Source organism: Mastigoproctus giganteus, chromosome 12, assembly GCF_048544385.1.
Source record: "Mastigoproctus giganteus isolate SK-2022 chromosome 12, ASM4854438v1, whole genome shotgun sequence".
NCBI classification, from domain to species: domain Eukaryota; kingdom Metazoa; phylum Arthropoda; class Arachnida; order Uropygi; family Thelyphonidae; genus Mastigoproctus; species Mastigoproctus giganteus.
This window is the reverse complement of record NC_143586.1, coordinates 45,771,682-45,788,542: the sequence shown is the minus strand read 5'-3', so window position 1 is coordinate 45,788,542 and position 16,861 is coordinate 45,771,682. Positions and strand designations below refer to the sequence as shown.

Here is a 16,861-nt window from a genome sequence, read left to right as displayed (position 1 = left end):
ATTGTGGAAACCAGCGAGATGCTTGAACCTATTAAACCACCCGTTGCTTGCCACGAACTTGGGTTGGGGTTCGCCAAATAATTTTAAAAATACTTGTTGCTTTTGCCTGAATGGTCATTGGACTTAGGGGCACTCGCTTCTGAATCTAATTTTCGATCCATATTATTAACAGCTGTTCCATCTTTGATATAGCACCTGAACACTGTTGCTCCTTTGACATGTTCCTTTATACGTGCACTGTCCTTTAAAATAGTATTCACTGTTGAAGCAGCGAGACCTAATTCCCTTGCAATAAATGACAAATTTTGTCCTGCTTCGTACTTCTTAATCATTTTCATCTTCATTTCTAAATCAATTTTGTTTCGTTTCCTGGCACTTCCACCACTTTCACTTTTTGTTGGTCCCTTTCCCTTCATCATTGTAATAAGTAAATAGGAATGAAGAGAAGTTTCTGAAAATTTGTATTTTATGATTGAAAATTTCAGTGAAGGGGAACACATTTCACCATACTAGCGTAAAAACCCACACAATTGCAGTTATCCGTATTATCGCAAATGCATAAGATCGAGTTTACTACCCATTTACAATTAGATGCACAAGCAGAAAAGCTCAATAAATTGGAAAAGTACAAATTGTTTTATGGTCGTGGACTCCAGAAACGTGCTTTAGAAAAATATCACAAAGGCTTTCAAAATTGATTCTTTCTAAAATAATAAGAGAAGTTTACCTCAGTGTGTGACCGTCTCAAAAATATTGGTTCAAACGTTTCGTTTAGGGGAGGTAGGTAACATCTACAGGAATGTGAATCGCATAGAAACCCATAACTGAAAACGTCACGGGAAAGTAGTAGCAGAGGCACAAGAAGAAGAAATGACACAAGAAATTAGTGGCAAACATTTATTTGACATAATATTAACAATGGAGTACGAGATAGATGCATTTCATGATGTTACAACAGATGCTCGAAGGTTCCACCATGAGATGAGATGCATGCTTGACACCGACGCAGCATGGATTGGCAGACACGGTCGAACACACCTGGAGTTTCTTTGACAGCAGCAGCAGCGCAGACGGGCTTGCCACAAGATCATTTCCGTCTCCTCAGGCGATTCATACACGATAGATTTGAGGGCCCCCCACAGAAAGAAATCAAGGCTCGATAAATCAGGTGAGCGTGGAGGCCCGGCAACGGGTCCACCGCAGCCAATCCATCGACGCCCAAAACGCCTATTCAAATGGTCACGAATACATCTTCCATAATGGGCAGGCGCCCCGTCATGTTGAAACCAAATGTTGCGTCTCACATTTGCTGGAACATCGTCAAGTAACCCTGGTAGAACTTGTTCAAGAAAGATCCGATATTTAGTGGAGTTCAAGTGGGATGGTAACAGGTATGGGCCGACTAAGCAGTCACTAATCATACCTGTCCACACATTTATTGCGAAGCGATGTTGAGCCGCATGGGGGCACACACCATGTGGGCCCTCTGCTAATCCATACACTAGGTGTATGTCTGCCAGCTCACAGTTCGTACATCGATGCATACTCTTCGTGCGGCGACTACTGCTTGAATGAGTAAACCAGAAATTTTCCCTCTTGTGAACTGATGAAGAGCACCGTGTACAGACTTATGGTGACGTTTCCGGTTATGGGTTCCTATGCGATTCACATTCCTTTAGATGTTACCTACCTCCCCTAAACGTTTCTACCAATATTTTTGAGACACCCTGTATAGTATGTAGAACACTTCTGTATGATACTCTCCAGAAATTAAAGTGAAAAACTTACATTAGAGTAACAGTTTAAAAATTAAAAGAATTTAACGAAAAAAATTGCAAAACAATTTTTTTCGTTAAATTCTTTTAATTAATTTTTATATTTTTAATTGTGTTAAATTGAGTTTTATTGCGTTAAATTGATTTTTAATTATTTTTTAAACTATTTGTTACTCTAATGTAAGTTTCTCGATTTTTTTCATTTTTATTTCTGGAGAGTATCATACGGAAGTGTTCTACGTACTACATATCGAGGTAAACTTTTCTTATTATTTTACAAATATTGATATCAATGCAGGACATATTGAGAATTACAGCTCTGATTCATACTATAACATTGATTCTTATAACAGGAACATATGATAACGACGAAAGGGTAGCACAATTTCCATTACAAATATGACCTTTTAGAGATATAAATACCTTGGTAATATAGCAAAATTTTCAACTTCCAAGGACTTGGAACAAATTACAAAAAAAAAAAAAAAAAAAAAAACAATATGTTATTGGGTTCACATTACGATATTTTCACAATACCTCTATTTATTCCTACGGGATGCAAAATACGTTTCCACAATTTTTTTAAGATTGCACCGGCTGGGAAAAACTTATGTAAAGTTGAATTTCCATGAGTATTACTTAAGTCGGGGAGTTCCTGTATTCAAATGCTTCTCCCATCCTCCACAACCTTTGTAAAATAACCTTATATGGCCTAGCATTGTTGTAGAAGAAATTGCCCTGACTTCAACTAATTCAATCACCAGCTTGGCTAATTATCAAAACAAATACTGATATCTTTGTGCCTAAAGGCAAATTCAGTATAGATATAAAAATATTATTTCTCCTCAGCGAATGTCAATGTAGTGAAATGTGTTTTAAGCTGATTGTAACTGAAATTAATGGGTTCCCATATATAATACAATATACCACCTTACTTGGTTCATTAAATATTCTTCAATAAAACTTTTGAATACATATTCATAAAATTTAATTCGATAATCACTGACTTAACAGGCACTGTAGTTTATCAGTTTATCTCTGAGTTTTTCTCAAGGATTACAATTCCTCAGAAGATTATCACATCTAGACTTCATTCTTAGTGTTACTTTGAGGACAAATATTGTTATAAGTATCATGTATATGTAAAGGGATATATATAATACAGTATATCCATTTACATAATAAGAATTATTATTATTATTGATAACAATAATTATTAGCCATATGGTGCAAGGACGTCTGAGGCTTATACGGCACTATCCAAAAAAAAATTTCTGATTTACCCAGAGAGAGAGAAATTAGAAGGGAATGACCAAGAAAGAGAAGAATGATGATATCTAGCTCGGGACCCTGGGTGTGCCAAGCCCATGTGAGCCCCTGGGGATATATGTGGGTTGGAAACAAGGAATCTTTGAAGAGATGGGAGAGAGAGAATCTCATTAAAGTGTATAGGCACTGGAGAACAAACTAAATGACACTTGAATTTTCACATTGAAATGGGACACAAATTTTGGGGGAGGGGGGGCAATTAATATAAATAGGGTCTAGTCTATTGGTGGAAATCCAACTAAGCAGACTTTGGGAAGTTGACAACCTGGTGAAATTTAAAGGGCAACAATTAATACTTTGTGACAGAGTAGATTATATATACGAGGGCATTACAGTTTGTATAGATAAAAAAAATAATAATAAATATATATATATATATATATATATATATATATATATATATATATATACACATATATACATACACACACAGGGTGTTCCAGGAGGAAAGGTCAGGTCATTTTAAGCAAAAAAGTTCGTATAAACATGTGCCCTATCCCGAATGGTTTCCGAGATAGAGCTACTTTAATGTACATTTGTTTTGAAATTGGCATACAATATTTTCCTTCCCTCCCATCAGACTGTGCCATTTGATTGTCAGTTGCCAGTTGATTGTTGTGACTGTAGAAGTGAATCAGACTGCGAGTGAATCAGTGAGTAGTGTCAGTTGTCAGTTCTAATTGTAGAAGTGTCTGCTAAAAATGCCACACATTTTTACTAATGCTGAATATGCAGATATGCTATATGTTTACAGCTTCTGTGGTGGTAGTGCCCCTGCTGCTGTTGAAGAATACTGTCGGTGCTTTCCTACACCTCGAATTCCGGATCACAGAGTGTTTTCCAAAGTTTAACACATTGCGTGAAAGTGGTATGCTTCCCAGTTCTCATGTTTCATCAGGCGCCTCCGTAGCCAGGTGGGAAGGAGCAGCAGTGCATAGCACACGCCTCTTGATTAGACCAGGGTTCGAGCCCGTCACCACCAAATACGAAAGATGCAGAAAGGTCAGGGAATGACCACCGCATATCGCGGAGCAATGTGGCCTTAGCTGCTAATGCTCCTAAAAAACAAATAACAAACAAACAATAATCATGTTTCATCTGAACGAGGACATCAAGAAAATGTGCAGGAACAGGAACACATTCTGAACATGATTCAGTGTAGTCCTACAATTAGCACATAAAGACTTTCTGCACGTCTCTGTTTCACAAACACTACATGAAGACAGCTTGTACCCATTTCACCTAAAGTGTGTGCAAAATCTTCACATAGGGGACAGTGCCACATGTCTTGAATTTTGTCATTGGTTAAATGCCGATTGTGAAGTGCTTCCATCAATACTATTTACTGATGAAGCCACGTTTACCCGGAATGGAATCAACAATACACATAACACTCATCGATGGTCGCACAAGAATCCACATGGGAAAGTGGAAACAAATTTCCAGGTTCGTTTCTCAATCAATGTGTGGTGCGGTATGATCGATAACCTGTTGATACGTCCCGTTATTTTAGAACATCGAATGACAAGACAATTACCTTCAATTTTTGCAAAATACATTAGGTGAACAACTAGAGGATGTTCCTTTGGCCACACGGTGTGCCATGTACTTTCAGCATGACGGGGGCCCTTCCCATTCTACCAGACGTGTGAAGCAACATCTGGAACAAATTTTCCCTAATCAGTGGTTTGGTTGTGGTGGTGCCATTAACTGGCCACCACCAAGGTCTTCAGACCTAACTCCATTAGATTTTTGTTCATGGGGTTGGATGAAGAGAAATGTACAGAAGAAAGGTGGACACAAGCAATGATCTGCTAGCTCGCATAATGGATGCTGTTGCCCATATAAAGGAACGTGAAGATACACTTAGACAAGCAACATGCCATGTTCTCACGAGAGTAGAAAAGTGCATTGAAGTTGATGGTGGAATTTTTGAAAATTTATAAACTGTTCCAAATTTGTCACTTGAAAAATAAATATTTGAATGCCTCTATCTCGGAAACCATTTGGGATAGAGCACATGTTTATATGAACTTTTTTACTTAAAATGAAGAATGGGTGATTTGGTTCTTCGATTGTTTCGCCTTTGCGATGATTTGTATAGTGATTGAAATGCAGCGATTCCATGACCATTATTGGCCTCTTGGTCCTCTGTCAATATGGGGCATAATGGTCAGTCTATTTTAATATTTTGTTTTTCTTTCAGTAGTTCTTTTAACCCTTTTTGGGGATATTTCACGTTTTTCGGAAGTGGTATCTTCTAGGGGGGTACCGCTAAATCATATTATAATTGGCATTATTTTAAATTTTATATTGGTTTTATTAATTGGAATTCAAGTGCTAAATTATATAGGGGACTATCGGCTACTGTTTATATCTTACCTTTACTTCCTCCTCCCTGTTTGTTTATTTTTACGTTATTTTATGTTAATTTTTTGCTCTACATTTTTTGCCATACTACTGGCTTATGTTTTATGTTGTTTTATTTTGAATTATCGGATATATATATATTAAATTAATCTATGTACCCCAAATCTATGTTCATCTATACTACTGTTACAGGCTGTCAACAGTAGTTTATACTACTGCTGTAAGTCTGGAGATAGCTAAGAGAAACAAGCATAAAGTCCACCATGTTTGAATTAACATAGGAGTTAAAACTCCTATGTTAATTCAAACATGAATGTATATGTGAATTTCACAGAGACTGAATGCATTTTAATTTGTATCATGCCCTCCTTGCCTTCAGGTTGTGTAGGGGAAACCATATGTTTAAATAAACAGATGACAATGATAATAACACTCCTGGGTTTCTGTTTTCCAATTTAATAATTTGTATTTGGATGCATAAAACTTCAGCTGCCATTTTTGCACAAAATTTTAGTCAGTCCAAATCCTTCTGAAAAACCATATGAAGGAAATTAATAAAAATGTCACTTCCTGCTCAACAATACTTAGTAAGCATTAATATAACACACCATATGCTATGTTATATGACAATGGCAAAAGTTTGAAAATCAGTGTAATAATTTTTCGTTATGGCACTTGGAGACAGCTGTATTTCAATGTGTCAAAAATTTGTAACATTCTTTAAATTCAACTATAAATTCCATACAAATAGCAACTGATGTGATTTAATAGTGTTACATATTTGTAACAATTCCTTGAAGAGAATACTTAACTTGGCAAAGAGATAATTTATGAATTTTACTTATACCAAAGAGATTGAATGTATTATGAATTTTACTTATACCAAAGAGATTGAATGTATTATGAATTTTACTTATACCAAAGAGATTGAATGTATTATGAATTTTACTTATACCTAAACATCAGTTGAAGGTTGAAGCTTGTTTTTTTAAAGCATGAAACATGAGTAAAGCCAGTGTTTCTCAACCAGCACTCCATGAGTACTCACAGGATTCCATACTGAGGAATAAATTTTTAAATGTAAGATCTCATTTACATTTACACAGATGTAAATGTAAGTGAGATCTTATTTGGCTCATTTTCTGCATTATTTTCATGCTAATTTAACGTTTCTATACAATAAAATGTTATAGAATATATATACATATTTGGTTCTAATGCTACACCTAAATTAGGGAATACCTTGAGGTGCTCCACAATCTACTAAAGGTTAAGAAACACTAAGTGACTTGCCCTCACCGATTTAATGTCTTACTTTTTCTGTGTATTTCTAGTATATAATAAACGCTTTCTGTTTATACTCCAAGACTTCCACATAAGACCAAAGGCCTTTATATAGCAGAGAGAATACAAAAATACTACACCATATTTAGCAGTCAGGCAGGCTTGAACCATGGTCACTCAAAAAAAAAAAAAAAAAAATGTACTAAAGTACTGCATATGGGAAGCAGTAACCCCAGAGTAATATAATAACTGTGTGATAATACACTGACAGTAGTAGAGAACGAAAAGGACCTAGGGTCATTGTGCAGGCAGATATGAAGTTTTTGGAGCAGTACAGACAGTCCCGCAAGAGTAGCTCATGGTGTCTTGTCAATGACATACACGAATTTTTCTAGCAGGGTTAAGGAGGTGATTATTCCCTTGTATAAGGCAATAGTCAGGCCACACCTTGAGTACTGTATACAGGTCTGGAGGCCTCATTTTAAGAAGGATGTAGAGCTGCTGGAAAAAGTACAGAGAAGGACAAGATTAGTGAATGGAACAAAGGGTTGCTCTTACGAAGAAAGGCTTAAGTTTTGCAAATTACAGTGTCTGGAGACTAGGTACCTGCGAGGTGGTCTGATTGAGGTGTATAAAGCCTTGAATGGTTTGAGCATGCTCAATGCTGATGGGATCCTTCCTCTTGCTCAGAATAATCGCCTGAGAGGGCATAAATTCAAATTGAGGAAAGACAGTTGTAGGATAGATGTGCAGGAGTTTGTCTTTAGCCAGCGGGTAGTTGATCGCTGGAACAAACTTCCATCTGTTGTTGTAGAAGTTGACAGCTTTATAGATTCAAGGCAGAACTAGACAAACATTTGGAGCCAGTAGACAAATGAAATGAGAAGGTGTTTTTTTTTTTTTTTTTGGCCGATGCTAAATAAGCTTGCTTTCTTGCATCATGTGCCTTTACTAATGCTAAAAGGTAAACACTTTCATACCCTCGCGCTTGACCACTCAGCTACAGAGACCATGTTACATTGCAACTAAATATCCTGAAAGGCTGACAATTAATAAAATAAAATATTTCAAAATGACAGAATAAATATTTCTCTATTAAAAAATTAATTTGTTAAATTCAAATTTTTAATTCTTCAGTTGTCTGTCTTGTTATAATTGGTTTACCTATGAAAGGTAAACAAGGCATTTGTAATAATGTCCCATGACCCATCCCCTGTACCCTTTTGGCTCTATACTGTTCAATAGCCATAAGACATTTTGTGAAATAATATACCATGAGCTGTATTCTACATTCATCTAATGTTCTGCTTGGAAATTTGCTCAATATTATCACATATTCAAGAAATAGCATAATCAAGGCTGGATTAACTGAGACAGTTGCTCCAGGGGCCCCGGATTATCAAAAACCTAAAAAGAATTTTTCTAGAACAAAGCCCCTGAAAGCTTCTTTTTAGTCATTTTAAAAATGTGTGCCAGGGCACAGGCTATGCAAATCCAGTATTGCACATAATGACATGCATGTTGTAGTTGTGCAAGCACTGGAAGTACTCTCAAACTAATAAGTTTCTGGGGAGTGTTTAAGATTTGCCAAACTAAGTTTAGCATTAGCCTTAGTAGAGGCATATGATGCAAGAAAGCAAGCTTGTGCAGCATCAGCCAAAAAAAAAAAAAAAAAAACTTCCACTTCACCCCTCTGTTCATTCAAAATACCTGTCCAGCTCAGCCTTAAATTTATTTAGGCTATCAACCTCCACAACAAGGGATGGAAGTCTGTTCCACCAACCAACTACCCGCTGGCTAAAGGCAAATTTCCGCACATCTATCCTACATCTGTCTTTCCTCAATTTGAATTTATGCCTCTCAGGTGATTATTCTGAGCTAGAGGAAGAATCCCATCAGCATTGAGCATGCTCAAACCATTCAAGGCTTTATACACCTCTATCAGATCACCTCGCCAGTGCCTAGTCTCCAGACACTGTAATTTGCAAAACTTAAGCCTTTCTTCGTAGGAATAACCCTTTGTTCCATTCACTAATCTTGTTGCCCTTCTCTGTATTCGTTCCAGCAGCTCTACATCCTTCTTGAAATGAGGCCTCCAGACCTGTATACAGTACTCAAGGTGTGGCCTGACCATTGCCTTATACAAGGGAATAATCACCACCTCCTTATCCCTGCTAGAAAAATTCCTGTATATCATAGACAAGACACCATGAGCTACTCTTGCAGCCCATCTGCACTGCTCAGAGAACTTCATATCTGCCTGCACAATTACCCCCAGGTCCTTTTCATTCTCTACCACTGTCAGTGTAGTACCACAGAGTTGATACCTTGCTCTGGGGTTCCTGTTTCCCATATGTAGTACTTTACATTTGTCAATGTTAAACTTCATTTGCCACCTCTCAGCCCATCTGCTCAACCTTTCCAGATCCTGTTGTAGCAGCATAGCGTCAGTAGTGTCCTTAACAACCCTGCCAACCTTTGTATTGTCTGCAAACTTGGACATTAAGCTTGATATACCATCGTCAATATTATTTATAAATACAGAAAACAATAATGGACCCAACACTGAGCCCTGAGGGACTCCACTAATAACATCAGTCCACGATGAGCAGTGTCCATTGATTACCACTCTCTGTCTTCTCCCCCTCAACCACCCCTTTATCCATAGCAGCAATTTGCCTCCAATGCCACACTGCTCCAATTTGTGCAGCAGTCTTCCATGTGCAACAGTATCAAAAGCCTTTCTAAGATCCAAGTATATAATATCAAAGTTATTCCCTGCAGCCAGCTCTTTTGTGACTGCATCATAGTATCCAATCAAATTGGTCAGGCAAGACTTCCCCTTAACAAAACCACAGTTTCAACACACAGCCATAACATCCTGATAATTTCTTATGCTATGTACATGTTAAAGGCAAAATAATCAAAGAAAACTATACTGATTTCTATACGGATTTATTTTTAAAATGCACATCTTTCTAACGATATTTTTTTCTGCTCTTTTGTTCATTTTTAACTGAACTGAAACTTCATTCTTTTAGTTAGGCATAGAATTTCTTATTTCAAATAGGGGGTTACAAACACAGGCCTACATGTCGACTTCAATGCAAAGATATATATTAAGAAAAGGAAAGTTTTAATTCTGTTAGAGAAATATTAATTTCACTAGAAAATGTGGTGATATAAATAAACTTCACTGGCTGACAAATGTGTACTTTGCTGAATTTTTGATGTATATTTAGCTGAATGGAGCTTTAAACCTGGAAAACAACCACTTGCACTCACATGGTCTCTTTCAATAATAGAATATAAGTTATTATCAGCAGATTTCTTTAGTATAAAAAGTAAAATCATTTTTAAAATGATTTTACTTTTAATGCTTTTTTGGGTTAATGAACTATAAACTACAATTTCATTAACATTATTATTTTTATAAAAAAAGGTGGGCAAAAACCTTTCGTGGAATGCATATAAACGTTACTGACTTAATGCATGTTAAATATGACTTATATAGCCCGTCTCTTCTTATTATATACTAAACTGGGCCCTGTTTCACGTATTAAATTATAAGTACACCTTAGACGCTTTGTCGTTTGGACTTACCTCTATTCAGAATTCCTGATACCAACAGACAAATACGTAATCCACAGCCTTGATGGTATTTTGTCGGTCTCCAGTGTAATGTGTTTATCACATCCCAGTTATTTTTCTTTCTCTTCAATTCGCACCATCTTCACACATTCACTAACAGTAAAAATATCAGGGTAAATTTTCGCATGAATTTCACAGTTGGGTACTATTCAAAACGGTTTACGCCCAAAGAAAGTTGTCACGCTTACCTCTAAGAACTCAAAACTTGCATTTTCAAAATATTGAGTGACATTTTTTTTTTAATTATAATTTATTGTGGAACAGGTTGAAGGTTGCGTTTTCTGGTTATTACTCTTGATAATCACAACAGACGCAATGATGAAAAATATAAACTTTGACTGGTTATATGCATGGTTTTAATTAGATGACCACAAAAAAATTACATGCGGCATACGCCGCATTTATTACGTATCCTCTTTTATCATTCAGGAAAAATATTCTTGTATTTGCACCAAAAAAATTAATAATACGGTTTCATCCCAGCTGACAGTCATGTGTCCAACAATCGAAGTGAAGAGGAAACAGCACGAACACACACACACATCCACACGCACAAAAAGCCTATTCCGGAGAGCGTTCCTCAGCATACATACCACACACACGCACCAAAATGGCGACCCAAGATGCCACAAAATCGACAGCAGTTTACACTCCTCTGCGCATATCACCCCTCACATTCTGAACTGGTAATATCCCTGAGGTTGGTTGGATGACTCACTCTGACGTCACATTAAAAGGTTTGGGGAGCTATAAGACCCAGGAGAGAAACCTACAGGTAACATAAATAAAAATGTGGATAAACAAGTTTGAGGAATTTGAAAAAAAAAAAAAACAGACCATTTTCAAACACTAAGAATAAAATTCAAACTGCTGTAAATGTAGAAAACTAAAGTACTATGAGAAATATAAAATTTTAAATTGTGAAGCATGTACGTAATTATTCAACATCGTACTTCACATAAGAAACTACTTCACATAAGAAATTCTATAAAGATTTTTAGACCATTTCTGTGATACAATGATTGCAATCCCTTATTTCATTTCCATGACAACTGAAATACATTACGTCATTCATAAAGAATTAATGTAACATACGAATAGCCCTCGTGGTCAGTACAGTGGTTATAAGTCAACGTGGGGAAAACACCTGGATTCAAACCCGGACGAGACGACATGAATTTTTGTTGACTTTTCACAACCTGACTGAGTTAGTTGGTCATCAGAGACGGTTGTATGATTTTATCTGCCACAAACTCGGGCAGCAGTCACCTCAGGGCGCCTCCGTAGCCAGGTGGGAAGGAGCAGCAGTGCATAGCACATGCTTCTTGATTAGTCCGGGGTTCGAGCCCGTCACCACCAAATATGGAGGATGCGGAAAGGTCAGGGAATGACCACCGCATATCCCGGAGCAATATGGCCTTAGTTGCTAATGCTCCGAAAAACCAAATAACAACAACAACAACAGTCACCTCAGAATAGCAAACCAATGAGGAGGTTTCACACTCAAGATGTTGGAAAACAAACGAAAAAAAAAAAAAAAACGAGGTTTAATTACACAGTCTTACATGAAGTTCTCTAAGCAGTGCAGACAGACTGCCAAAACGGCTCGTGGGGTTCTGTCAATGATATACACGAAAATTTGTCAGAAGGGACAAAGAGGTGATTATTCCATTGCATTAGACAATGATTAGGCTACATCTTCAATACTGCATACAAGTCTGGAAACATCATTTTAAGAAAGACGTGCACCTCTTGGAATGGGTGCAGAGAAGAGCAACCACATTAGTGAAGGGCACAATAGAGTGTTTTCACTATAAAAGACTTCAGTTCTGCAAATTGCTGTAACTGGAAAGTAGGCAGCGTGAAGACTGAGAAGACGTTGTGATTGAAGTGTTTAAGGCCTTAAATGCATTCAGTATATTAAATTCAGATGTTATTCTAACTCATTCTCGAACAATACACACAAGGGAACCTCATGTTGAAAAAGGCTTAAGTTCTGCAAATTGCAATGGCTGGAGAATAGCCACCTGCGAGGTGATCTGATTGAGGTGTATAAGGCCTTGAATGGGTTGAGCACGCTGAATTCTTATGGGATTCTTCCACTTGTTCAGATTACAAACCTAAGGGGGCATAAATCCAAATTAAGGAAAGACAGACGTGCGGAAACTTGCCTTTAGCCAGCGGGTGGTTAATTGCTGGAACAAACTTTCATCTGCCGTTGTAGAAGTTGATAGGTTAAATAAATTTAAGGAGGAACTGGACAAATATTTAGAGGGAATGGCTGTGTGAATTTTTTTTTTTTTTTTTTTTGGCTGATGCTGCATAAGCTCATACACTTGCTTTCTTGCATCACATGCCACTATTACTACTACCCGTATTTTGTGTCTGCAAATTGCATGTGTTCTCTGGTCGATTTTCCTCTTTCTGGGGAGAAAAAGTACTACACATGGGAAACAGCAACCCCAGAGCAGCGTATCAACTCTGTGGTACTACACTAACAGTGGTAGAGAATGAAAAGGACTTGGGGGTGGTTGTGCAGGCAGATATGAAGTTCTCTGAGCAGTGCAGACGGGCTGCAAGAGTAGCTCATGGAGTATTGTCGATGATATACAGGAATTTTTCCAGCAGGGATAAGGAGGTGATTATTCCATTGTACAAGGCAATGGTCAGGCCACACCTAGAGTACTGTATACAGGTCTGGAGGCCTCATTTCAATAAGGATGTAGAGATGCTGGAACGAGTACAGAGAAGGGCAACAAGATTAGTGAATGGAACAAAGGGGTGCTCTTACGAAGAAAGGCTTAAGTTTTGCAAATTACAGTGTCTGGAGACTAGGCACCAGCGAGGTGATCTGATAGAGGTGTATAAAGCCTTGAATGGTTTAAGCATGTTCAATGCTGATGGGATTCTTCCTCTAGCTCAGAAAAATCACCTGAGAGGGCATAAATTCAAATTGAGGAAAGACAGATGTAGGATAGACGTGAGGAAATTTGCCTTTAGCCAGCGGGTGGTTGGTTGGTGGAACACTTCCATCCCTTGTGGTGGAGGTTGATAGCCTAAATAAGTTTAAGGCTCAGCTGGACAGGTATTTGGAACGAACAGAGGGGTGAAGTGGAAGTGGGTTTTTTTTTTGGCTGATGCTGCATAAGCTTGCTTTCTTGCATCAATTGCCTCTACTAATGCTAATGCTAATGCTAAAAAAACCTTGCTCTCTACGCCTGAGATCAACTAATTCAGCCATTGAGTGAAAAAAGCCCATTAAATTTCGTAGCGTCATCCACGGGATTCGTACCCGGGCCTTTTCCACCCTGTGTGGGGAGGACGGTGACGATACCACTGTGCCACCAGTGCAAACAGACAGAGTAATTTATTGTTGAAACGAAACTACACTGCTCGACAAAATTAACAGAACAAATGTTTTTCATGAATGTTTTATTGTGAACAGAGTCGCCAATGAAAAATATATGATATAAGAGACAACCTGGCATACAAATTCCGCATATCGAATAGAAATCGATCGATCTACCACGTTACAGAGCCGCACATTATACAGTACAAATTATTCACGCCTATAAAAACACGGATTGCGACTGTATAAATACATTCCCGTTTTTCCATTTCCTCAGTGGGACTGCCACATTTCCAGTATTCGGGATAGCAAGTCATCATCATTTAGATGATTCTTTGAGATAGCGATCCGTTGGACGACTTGAAGCTGGACAATCGCAGGCTGAGTTGACACGCTGGCTTAAGGTCGCAGTGCGGTCTCGGCACTCTGGAAACAGTAGTGCTGAGTTAGTGGGTCTCAGGCGTAAATAGCAAGTTTTTTTCCTGGAAAAACTGGGATTTTTCGTCCAGCAAAGCAGACAAATCGACTAGAGAACATACGCAATTTACAGACACAATACACATGGTAAGGTAAAGGTAAAGTGCAGCCATCATCAACCCACTGCAGAATGGAAGCCTCCTCAACAATTCATGCTGAGGGAAATGGACCATAATCTGTCACGCTGGTGCAGTGCGAGTTGGCAGATCGACCGTATTCAGCAGTCAGGGACTTGAACCCCAGTCTATTCAAGGAGCGTGTGCTACTGCACTCCTGCTACTGACCACTCGGCTACACATGGTAGTTGAAAGTTAATTTCCAGGTGACCTAATATAACAAGTTTATGGAAGCAGTTGTCTGCGCGTGCAGCACAATGTTATCGTCACCGGGACTTTTATGTGCTTTTTTCCCTCCGTGGCAGGTTAGTAGGTCTCAGACATAGATAGCAAAGTTTTTCCCGGAAAAAACTAGGGTGTTTCGTCCAGCAAAACAAGCAAATCGACCAGAGAACACATATATTTACAGACACAATACACATGGGTAATTGAAAGTTACTTTCCAGCTGACCTTAATATAATAGTTTAGTTTATGGAAGCAGTTTCAGGAGACAGGAACCATTACAAGAAGAGTTGGCCAAGGTCGTCCGAGGGGTAAGACAACCAGGACAGATATCTGTCTCTAAAAGCAAGCGGAACCCTGCTTTGTCATCAACTGTCTCTTGAGGTTGCTTCAGTCACAGGTAAAAACATCTTCGACAGGACTGTGTTAATAAGGCTCAATTTAAGTGAACTCTATGCAAGGAAGCCAGTGGTCTGTATCCCATTAATCTCAAACCACTGCAGAGCTAATCGAAACTGGTGCCATGAACATGTGACTTGGGGTCCTGACAAGTGGAGTACAGTTCTGTTCTCTGATGAGTCCCGTTTAAGCTTACAAACAGATTATAAACGCTATTTCATTTAGAGACAACAAGGAATGCGGTACTATCCCTTCAACGTCAGAGAAAGGACACTTATGGTGAAGGCATAGTGTTCGTTTGGGGAGGAATAATGATCAATGGCCGCACCTCTCTTCGTGTTTTTGATAGGAGTACCATAACTGCGCAGAGGTAGCGAGAACAGATCGTTGAACACTATGTGCGACTTTTTAGGGGTTCGGTTGACCCAGATTTTCTTTTCATGCACGACAGCGCTACTGAACATAAAACTGAAGTGTTGGAGGAATAACTTGAAACTGAAGATATTCAACAACTGCTGTGGCGTGGCCAGCACAATCAGCAGACTTAAATCAGATCGAACACGTGTGGACGCCCTTGGACGTCGCATTGCTCACCGACAGTCAGCTCCTGAATCACTTGGTAAGCTAACATCTGCGCTGGTGGAAGAATGGGATTTGTTGCAACAGAATCTTATAGATATCCTTCTATTGAGCATGGTTCACAATTATCAGGCCTGTTTAGCCGTATTAATGTCTTGAGACCATATTTTCGAGAATCTTGTAACGACTTCTGTGATGTGACCTTTTTGGTAATTCTTATACAGCCCCTATAAATGTCCCTGATACTTGTCCGAAGTTTCTCGCTGTCTCCTCATTTCGTTGTTGTCCTGTGGCACACCACCATACTAAATTTTGTCCCGCTTCATTGCAAGTTCCACGAGTTACGTTTTCTACGTGTTCTGTTTATTTTTGTCGATCAGTGTACTATCTGGCGTTGAAGAAGTAGGTAGTGTAAATAAATTTAAGGAAGAATTAGATCTTAAAATAGATGGGATGGACAGATGATGTGGGCAGTACTTTTTTTTTCGCTGATGCTGTAGAAGTCTGCTTTCTACCATCATTTGCCAGTAATACTACTACTAATATTTTTTTTTTTGTCCAGAAAACCACGTCCACCAAGAATTATACTCAAATACAGACAACGTATATTGACTCCTCGTCGCTTTAACTGTCCTTCCAACAACAACAAAAACTACGAAAGACACTTATTGAACCATGTGAATCATTATAAAATGAATTTTATCGCGTAGTAAGTTACTATTTACTACAAGTAATCTAATGAGGATGCCTGTAAGTTTGTGTCACATATCAAGAAAAATTATGAAGTCCATAGTTAAAGAAGTGATAGAAGATCATCTCTATAAGAATGGAGCCATAGGACAATCACAGCATGTATTTGACATGAATGACAAACCTGATTAACTAACTATACCATGCGGTTTTTACAAAAGAACTAGATGCAAAGGATAATTTTGACGTCATATACTCGGACTTCAGTAAAACTTTTGATACTGTTCGACGTGAATGATTTTTGTGTAAGTAAATTGGAGAAATGTGACATTACACTCAGTGACTACTCAATTATGACCATCCCATCCTTAATGAACTATGCCGCATATCTCTTAGTATAAAAAGTCAAACAGCTTCGCTCATTAGAGCAGTGGTAATTTGCATGTGGCCGCGCAAAGTCAAAGTGATAAAGAAGCAGTTATGGGACGCAATAGAGATAGCACTGACTTTCAATGGGCATGATTGTGGAAACGAGTGCTTCAGGTGCTTTGATATCAGAAACGGTATGTCTTGTCGGTTGCTGCTATATAAGCTTGCTTTCTTGCATCATTTGCCTCAA

General features: G+C 38.3%; 1 protein-coding gene across 1 annotated transcript in view; it reads right to left on the bottom strand.

Annotated features, from left to right (window-relative positions):
- Nucleotides 1–11,056, bottom strand: part of LOC150077008 (MAP/microtubule affinity-regulating kinase 3-like) — a 392,997-nt gene extending 381,941 nt beyond the window's left edge. Inside the window, 1 exon segment of the mRNA XM_090386570.1 lies at nucleotides 10,362–11,056. The gene's annotated coding sequence lies outside the window, so the exon portion shown is untranslated.
- Between the last annotated feature and the right edge of the window lie 5,805 nt (nucleotides 11,057–16,861).